Source organism: Anarrhichthys ocellatus, unplaced genomic scaffold, assembly GCF_004355925.1.
Source record: "Anarrhichthys ocellatus isolate YVR2014 unplaced genomic scaffold, GSC_Weel_1.0 scaffold19, whole genome shotgun sequence".
Taxonomy (NCBI): Eukaryota; Metazoa; Chordata; class Actinopteri; order Perciformes; family Anarhichadidae; genus Anarrhichthys; species Anarrhichthys ocellatus.
The window spans coordinates 677889-686738 of NW_022280049.1; the positions used below are offsets into that span (position 1 = coordinate 677889).

An 8850-nucleotide genomic window follows, 5' to 3' on the forward strand; every position below is an offset into this window, starting at 1 on the left:
GAGAGAGAGAGAGAGAGAGAGAGAGAGAGAGAGAGAGAGAGAGAGAGAGGTGTATATATGTGGGAAGAGAGCGATGCTTTTCCCCGTCAGTTCAAGGAAAGCCTGTCAGAGTTATGGATTAAATATCACTGTTCAGCATTGTACACACACACACACACACACACACACCTGACAGTGCAATGGTGTGTATACGTGTGCACATTCACGTGTTGCTGGGTACATGCGGCTCGGCGGTGGGGCTATGGGTCCAAACACCCAAACTGAAAAGCAGACTGTCATGTAGACCGTTAGCCTTATAAAATCTAAAATCTGTCTCCCGCCACCCATCTATAACCAGCCGACAGCTGCCAAAGTCAATGCGGTTCAGCCACACGCCGTCACCATAAACCCTATGTAACACATTTCTCATTTGCTACGCCTCTCAGCCATTTGCTCTCCTGAGCACACAAAGCCATTTCCACACTCTCTCACACACACACACACACACACACACACACACACAGCCACACAGATTGGTGGGGTGTTTTCCCCCCCGTTGGCAGTAACAGGTGTGTGTGGGGGTAGGAAGTAGTAAGCTGATCCAGCCATGAAGACCCACTCCTTCTCCTCTCTTGCAAAAACATCCCCAGTCCCACCGCTATCCTTCACCTCCTGAAGGGAAACTTCCAATCGGTCCAGCAGATCAATACACCCTAGCCTCAGGATACGAGGCTCTAAAGTTAACTAGAAGCACTTAAGGAGACGGGAATCTGTATCGATTACAAAGGGTTAATGAGACCTTGTGTGCTGGTTACGTTTTTTTTTTTTTTGCACGACTCTGTCAGTTAATTGATAGAAACTGGTAACACACGCGCAAACTTGACTGTTGTTGAGGATTTAATAGGACTATTCTACCGTCCTCTGCCTTGTGTTTTGACACTTCGCAGTGTACGCGCAGGTGAAATAAGTATGAATGAAATAATGATAATAGCTCCTCTGTCAGAGGAGACGGCTCGGTGCCACGGTGAATCAGTGCCCGCTGAACTAGACGACCAGAAGGGAAGCAAACTGGTGAATCTTTTATCGGCACTGCAGGTAAAAAATACAGAGTAGGATAAAGTTCAGGATGCCACGACATCTTTGCTCCAATATCAATTATTCAGCATCGCCTTTTCTAACCCTTCAATTATACATCAGTGTTTGAATAACAAAAGGATAGGGACACTCACTGTGTTGCTGCTTACAAAGGTCGTGACAATGGGACCGGATGGGGGGGACTTTATCCTTTAGGTAGAGGTTGGAGGAAGACGGAAGCAAAAAAGGCCTTCGGGCTGCTTCGCCCTGCTGTCGAGCTGTCATTTATGATGTGCACTGTGTGATCAGAGATCAAAGGGTTAACTGAAACTCTGGCCTATAGCCCTGCGCTGCTTACATTATTCAACAGCTTGTTACAACAGCCTGCACCCTGATCTCACACACAGGGAGACGGAGCTGGAAACTACAGGGAGGGGAACACTAGGGACGAATAGCCGGATTAAGGAAAAAAAGGGGATGACAGAGAGACCGGGAGGCTGGAGAGAGAGAGAAAGAAAAAAAAAAGATAAGAGAGAATGAGGGGCGGAACTGAGGGACGTGGGGGAAAAATGAGGATTCAATAGGATGAAAAGAGGTAGTGAGAAAAGGGAAGGATGAGAAAGTGGTGAAAGATAGTGGGAGAGCACAGGTGGACAAAAGAAGAGGCCTGTCCGTCCAAATCTGCCTGTTGCCATGGGAGACTGATCAGAATCACTGAATATGGACGTTTAACCTTTGACCACGGCACATATACCTAATTTGTTAGCTCTGCTCCAGGTTTCATTTCCAGCCTTTTCACAACATAGTGGCAGAAAATGCCACAGTCCATTTACTCACATCTCAATTACGATGAAACGTAATGATTCAAAATGTTGAAATCCATCTTTTTCTTTCACTGTTCAAGAGTTTCATTGTGCAGACATTCCACAATAAAAGGGCGAGTTAACACCCAAAGCCAGCAACATTGATGTTTTTTTGTTTCCTTTCATTGGCTATACAATCTTTATACACAATCCCTCTCAAAGATATAAGAGGTGGTTGGAGAAGAAGCAAGGGTATTACTACAGACCACTTAAAGCAAAAGAAAGCTAAATGAAATAATTTAATATAAAAATCAGACAAGGGACTTGTGACAGTGTCCAAATGGTCCTCCGGGCCCTTTTCAAAGTCTTTTACAACAGGCAGGCTGCCCGTTCCATGTTCACTTCTTCCTTTAGTTCTTTCACTACTAATTCCCCTTAAAGAGACACCTGGACATTGGCTGGTAGTGTGTTTGAACAGGTACCGCAGCAGCATCCACCGGCTTTTACGCTCCTCTGAAAGAGGACTCATAAGACGCGCGCAAAACAACAAAGCAAAACAACATCCATCAGATGAGCACTGAACTGACAGCGACAATGTTTTGGGAGCGTCCCGTTTATAGTCCCAGACTCGCGCCGCTTCTCAGCGAGCGGGCTCCTTTGTTCATTAATTGATTGGCCTCCCCTGCTGGGCCTCAGTAACTAGGTTACACAGATCCATGAAAAGAAGAGCATTGCCCCCCTCCCGGTGAAAGACTGAGGATAGATCGACGACTCCGGGGCAGAAATCCGAGTGTTAATATAACTAATGGAGTGAGGACGACAGTAACTTTATTGAAATCACCCTCATCTAATTAGAGAAAGCAGCTGATGAGAGCAAAGAGGGACGGGAAGGAAGGTTGGATCCCATTATCAAAGGGTGAAGTCACCGTCGTATCAAGCGATTGGGCGAGGCTGCGGAAAGGTGACGTGTTGGCTGAGAGAGCGAGAGGGGAGCATTATCCAGCTGTCACAGACGGATCTCACACAGACAAAAACGTGTAACCTCCCATTACTTTGCTCACTGTCACGGGCTAGTATAATGGAAGCAGGTGAGGGATAGTTCAGAGGCGGTTGTGAACATCCCGCTGAGGTCACCGAGACAGTCGCTCTGTCTGAAGCACTCGTCATCTCGTACCACACCACCCGATGAGAGCAAGTGACCTCTGAGACAAAGCACAGCAGCTAGAAACACGACTCATTAGCTTTGCCGTAATGAAAAGGTAAAGGGACTACAAGTTTAACCTTTCCTCTCTTTGGGATCAGAGAAAAACTGCCCTTAAAAGTTCCTGAAATACCAGTTTAATAAATAAATTTAAAATTGCCAATAATTTGTAGTTTCTCAATTTGATCCTGTTTTTTTATTATAAAGTGGACTTGTTGCACAGTTTGTTTAAGTACAGTATGATTTTTATTACAATGCGTGTGGGCAAAAAAAACAAAAAAACTATTTTGCTTATTAGTTTCTGGTCAGAAAAAACGAGTCAGTTGTTTTGAGAGCTTTGAGTACTGGAAATAAACTGGCACACTGCTGCCAGCAGTTCAAGTGGGCTGACCTGAAGCCACCATGTTCAAAACCACAACCACCAACCAGAGTCTGAGAAAATATGTCATAAAAGAGGTGAAAGGCGTACTGTTTGGGAAGAAGATGTTGTTGTCTTTGTTGTGGAAGAGACACAGATACAAGTCCTCGAGCTTGAAATGAGATGTTCTAAGCAACACACAGGAACTAAAGTCTCCCCTGCGAAAAGGACCACCATGACTCTAAATTCTCATTTAAAGAGGCATGCCACCGCGACCCGACCCCGGATAAGAGGAGGAAAATGGATGGAATGGATGGATGGATGGAAAACCTCACAGCAAAGCAAACCATAAATATCTGGCCCAGCTCTGCAACGCCTCCAACAACAGAGACGAGCCGTGGCCTCGCTGTCGGCACGGGCACAACAGCTGAACCAACGGAGGGTCTGCATCTGCCCCGCATACCTCAGAGGACACAAGTTTCCACCATACACTTTATCCCTCAGGTGACAGGGCTGAGCTCCCTCCACTAACAGAGATGGACTGGGCGACGGGTAATGTGGCAAACAGTGTCACTGTCAGCCTGACGGATAAGGGCACTGTGTGTGCTAATGGTCAATATGGGGCATGAGCGGTGTGGATGTCATTGGCAATAGGTCGGAATACAAAACAAAATCAAACAAGGCCTCAGGCACTCTTTGGAGCGGAAAAAATAAATAAATAAATAAATCACAGTATGACTTTGCAAAAAAATGATTGCTGGCCTAGTACTTCTCAAGCCAAGTGGGGCGTGACAGCACGCAACATAATCTTAATATATTGGATCCTCCCACCCAGAGCGATGGGGTCATATCGAGCTGAGCGGCAGAACAGTTGACCGCTCCTCACAAGAGGACTTCTAGGTCACATTGGGACAGTGCGGCGGAGATAAGGTGAGTACTACCGTCACTGGTAGCCAGAAGGAGAGAGCAAACGACGCAGAGGAGCAACAGAGAGAAAATGAAAAAGAAATCTTCAGCATTTCACTTGTATTCCTTCCGACTGCAAATTACCTACTCTGCAAATTGCAAGGAAAAGGGGTCCGCCTCTTCCCCGACAGACCGTCTAATGGTGTCGCCTTTAATACAGTTATCGCTAATTCATTGCTCCTGATTTTCCAGCAGCAAGAGTTGAAGCTTTGTCTTCTGTTTTATTGAGAGCCGGTGGCTTCAGGCCCTAATCAGTCAGAACTACTAACAGCGTTTCTCGGGGGAGGCTGAAGCCAAAAACAGCATTATTGTACCGGTAGGCCATTTGCTCTGTGTGCAACTTCAGATGACTTTAATTCTCCATGATGGTGTTCTGTGGAGTGGGTAAAATGTCAGGCTGTAATGAATGTTAAGGTTTCCCCCAGTTGTCCCTTATCAGAAAGCGGATGCTGTCATTAAGCGGCATGACATTCAAAAGATTTAACACGCATGCAAGACAGGATTTTGAAGTAACTTTCAGTGCCCATTCAATCAATAAATAAAAACTTTCATAACAAAAAGGAGAAACAAGCCATTTTCTTTTCTTGCTCCGTCTCACTTCACCCCCACCTCTCCCCTCACACACATGGAAGCGTACACAAGTCTAATTAGCTGCGTCGTATCCCTTGATGGCTCAGCCATTTCCTCTCGCTGGGAAGATTAACCACCGGCACACTAATATCAGCCTCCACATCAACACAATTAGGTGAAGAGTGAAACGCGAGGCATGTCGTCACATCTCCCCGGCTTCATTAGGGCACACAAAAGACAACTCGACGACAGACGAGCCGCTGCGTCTGCAGGTCGGGGAGGTGCTGAGCAGGTGTTCTTGGCAACCCGGACTGTCGCCAAGAGATGCTGTTAGAACTCGTCCTAGACTATACAAAAGCGGCCATGTTTAGAGGTTATAGAAAAAGGCCACTTCAAATTAAAGACACTTGGCTTATCTGTTGATTAGAGCCGAGCAGTTACCGTCGGCCTTAATGGTGCCAATAACTTGTGCATGTTGTATTTAATTATATTAACACATTTGTTATTGACTTTATCCCTTATACTGTATTTAAGTGGTATCATTCAGTAAGAATCCAATATCATGAAGCCCAGGCTTCACAGCTGACGTGACTGGAAGGAGGATATGATTTTACCCTCATTCTGCCATTCCACCGAAAGTTTTTGAGTACGTGCGAGGTTCAGTGCAGAGTTTTAAGATGAATATCAAATCAAAGAATGCCAAGTCGATCTCTCCGTGTCAGCCAACTCCTTCCCAAGTTCGTCTCAGGAGGCCGAAACTCAAGGAAGTCAGGAAGGAGAAGCATCCATACGATTCGACATGGAGCCTGCTTAAGACAATCCATTGTTTCAGATTGGTTCCAGATGCTACATACTTTTAAAAACTGTTGCATATTCTGCAGATTTGTCATTCTTTCAGTCAGTCTTTGGGCTTCCTATTCGTTCTGGTCAGCCAAGCCACCACCCAATGCATCCTTCGAGAGCGCGTGAACTTCTGGGCCCTTTGGGTGCGTTCTGTTCCGTTACGAGAAATACTTCAGCAACTACTGGAAATCGTTTCGCTCGGAGATGAGAAAAACCCACAGCTCCCCACGGCCCAAATGCTGTTTATTAAACAGCTTGTTTATGCCAAGACTAAAACCGTAGAAGAACACTTGAGTATTTGTCATTTCAAGGATTTGTTTTTGGCAGGTTCATCATCAAAATTACATATGTGGCTTAGAAAGAATAATATAAAAAATAAATAAACAAAAAGCAACTTCAGTTGCATAATATTTCCCCATAATCAGCTTGATATATTACAAAATATAACCAGTTGTACTAATGGTGTCATTTATTAAAGGCAGAATTTGTCATCCAAAAGTAAACCAAAGACTAGCAGCCCATCATTAAACATCTGAACACAGAGCTGGGGCCTATAACTCATGAAGTAACAAGGCGCACACAAAACACTCGACAGCCACTCAATCTGATCCGATTCATATTGTTAACATCATAAAGTATACTATATTACATGTTGTGTATTAATTGAAATCAATTAGTTGCTAACAACTAATAACGACAGCAATTTTGATAGTTAATTTAAGTAATTTTTCAAGCAGAATTGCCAAACAGTTCATAGTTCCAGCTTCCTAAATGTGAGATGTGTGTCGCGTATGAAAGTCAATTATACATTTGGAGGTTTTGAACTGGTGATTGGAAATAGTTGAAGATATGAACTTTGGGTTAGGCAACATTTTTTTACCAACCAAACAAATAATTGATTAATTTAGAAAATGATGATCAGATTCATTAATAATCAAAATAATTAGTTGCAGCCACGGTATTCTATCTTTTTAAGATATAATACCACTCTTTAGAGAAACATACAAATACTTGTTTTCATCCACATAGTAATTTATTTTTAATTGTGTAAACAGTGATTATATCTATCATGCATATTATCCAAAATAAAATACCCACTGGGTCTTTAAGCTAACAGCTGACTTAGTATAAAGTTTGTTCCTTAAAGCACCGAATAGTTGAATCTAAATATATGCAGCAAGGTGCTCCAAGATGAAATCAGATCATCCATCGAGATAAAGGGCCGATCTATGCCGTCTCTCATGTATTGTTTCTCAGCAGAGTGACAGGAACAGATGCCACCACCATGACATGAAGTCCTGCCATGTGCTATGATGTGAACACGCATATCTGGATCATCTTCAATAGCTGATGTAGCTGGATCCTTGCATGATGTTTTCATTTAGACCTTCAGACCACCTCAAAGGTTTCCTGGCGTGAAGAATAGCCAGGCACAGAAAGACAGACATCCTTATCATCGGATACGCTGTCAACTGACATTTCAGCACACCGCGGATATTTACAGCTTTCTGGAAACATCTGTAGAACCATAGAGGACTGTCAGGCGGGCAGGGTAAACAACATGCTCACTAAAATCTCACGCCCCCATGCTAACCAGGCCCGTCAATCACAAGATCCAAGCTCGCGGCTGCGATTCAGATGTGGATGAAAGGCGTCGGCTGCGCAACGGATGTCATACGGCAGCCCGGCAAGAGGCTACACGCCACACGAGCAAAAAAAAAAAAAGATAAGAATTGTGGCGAGTAATTGCGAAAGACAAAAGAGAGAGATTAAAAGACTCAAAGATGCGAAGAAAAACACAACAAATGCTCAGCTAATTGAAATGTTTTGCTCAAAGAACCTGCCGCAGATCATTTAGTGACTGCTCAAGCAGCGAGTTCAAAAAGAAGAGATCTGCCACTGAACACGAGCGCACACCACAGAGCAGAGAGGAAAACAAGAGCGGTAGAACAGAGGGAATCTAACAAAAGACAACGGAACATAGTCGGAACACAGTGGTGGCGAGCACAACACACCAGAACAGGCTGTAATTGTGTTGTGCGGGACTGACCCCGGTGCATCCCAGCAGGCATTGCATGATGAATGGGCCTGGCGATGACTACATCCCACAGCCCTCCTCCTCCTCCTCACATGCCCTTTTCTCTCCCTCTCCTCTCTGTCGCCACTATTAGCCCTCCTTCTGTCCCTCCCTTTGCTCCCCTCCTTTCCCCAAAACCACACTCTATTCAGCTGCTGCCATCCCACAAGATTAATTTGCATTCAGTGCACTTAGTCCTCGTATTGTGCTCTGACACAATGACATATTACAGTGCATGGCACACCTATTAAACATATAGTCTAGCTTGAGGGTCGATGCTTTTTTTTTTTGCAAGATGGTTATGATAGAGCGCACATGTGTAGAACAAGAAGCACAAGGCTTGATCGGTTCTGTACGCAGAGAGGCTCTGACACACACAAGTCACAGCGGAATCATTACAGGAACAGTTAGATAACCTCGATTAATGATTCACTAGACCCAAACTAATAAACTGGGTCAGGTTGTGTTAGCGGTAGTAGCAAGAGCAGAGAGACCTTCAGGCTAGGCTGCGTGAGAAGGAACAGCAGCAGCAGCGAGAGCGAGACGGGGAGGGGAGCAAGAAAAAGAAAATTAAAGACAGGGAAAAAAAGGCAATAGAGGTGTTGTGGTGTTACTCCACTATAGACCCCGAGGAAAGAGACAGTAATGCATGGGAAATGGGCTTTTTCCTCCAGATTTCTTTGCTCCTGTTCTCCTTCGACTGTTCCATCATGCCCACGTCCAAGGGGAGCGTAAGAGGGAGACCAAATTTAATTTGCTACACGGTCTCTACCCTTCACCCGTTGTGCCTGGGGACAAAAGAAATGGATTCTGGAATTTAAAAAGATGAGTGAAATGAAGAAATAAAAACGGGCTTACTCGGGAGAAGGCATAAGAGACAATAGCACAGAGGGTGGCAGTGAGAAATGAGAGCAGCAGAGTCTGTGGGGAGTGGAGGCGGGGGGGGGGGGGGGGGGGGGGGGGGGGGGGGGGGGGGGGG

General features: G+C 44.9%; 1 protein-coding gene across 2 annotated transcripts in view; it reads right to left on the reverse strand.

The window, feature by feature from the left end:
* LOC116389234 (bifunctional heparan sulfate N-deacetylase/N-sulfotransferase 1) overlaps positions 1–8850 on the reverse strand; it is a 39014-nt gene that overhangs the window by 23133 nt on the left and 7031 nt on the right. The window contains exon 1 of one of the 2 annotated variants that reach the window (XM_031857767.1): positions 1209–8803. The exons of the other annotated variant lie outside the window; for it this stretch is intronic. The gene's annotated coding sequence lies outside the window, so the exon portion shown is untranslated. Of the gene's footprint in view, positions 1–1208; positions 8804–8850 lie in introns of those variants that run through there. 2 annotated transcript variants of the gene reach the window in all.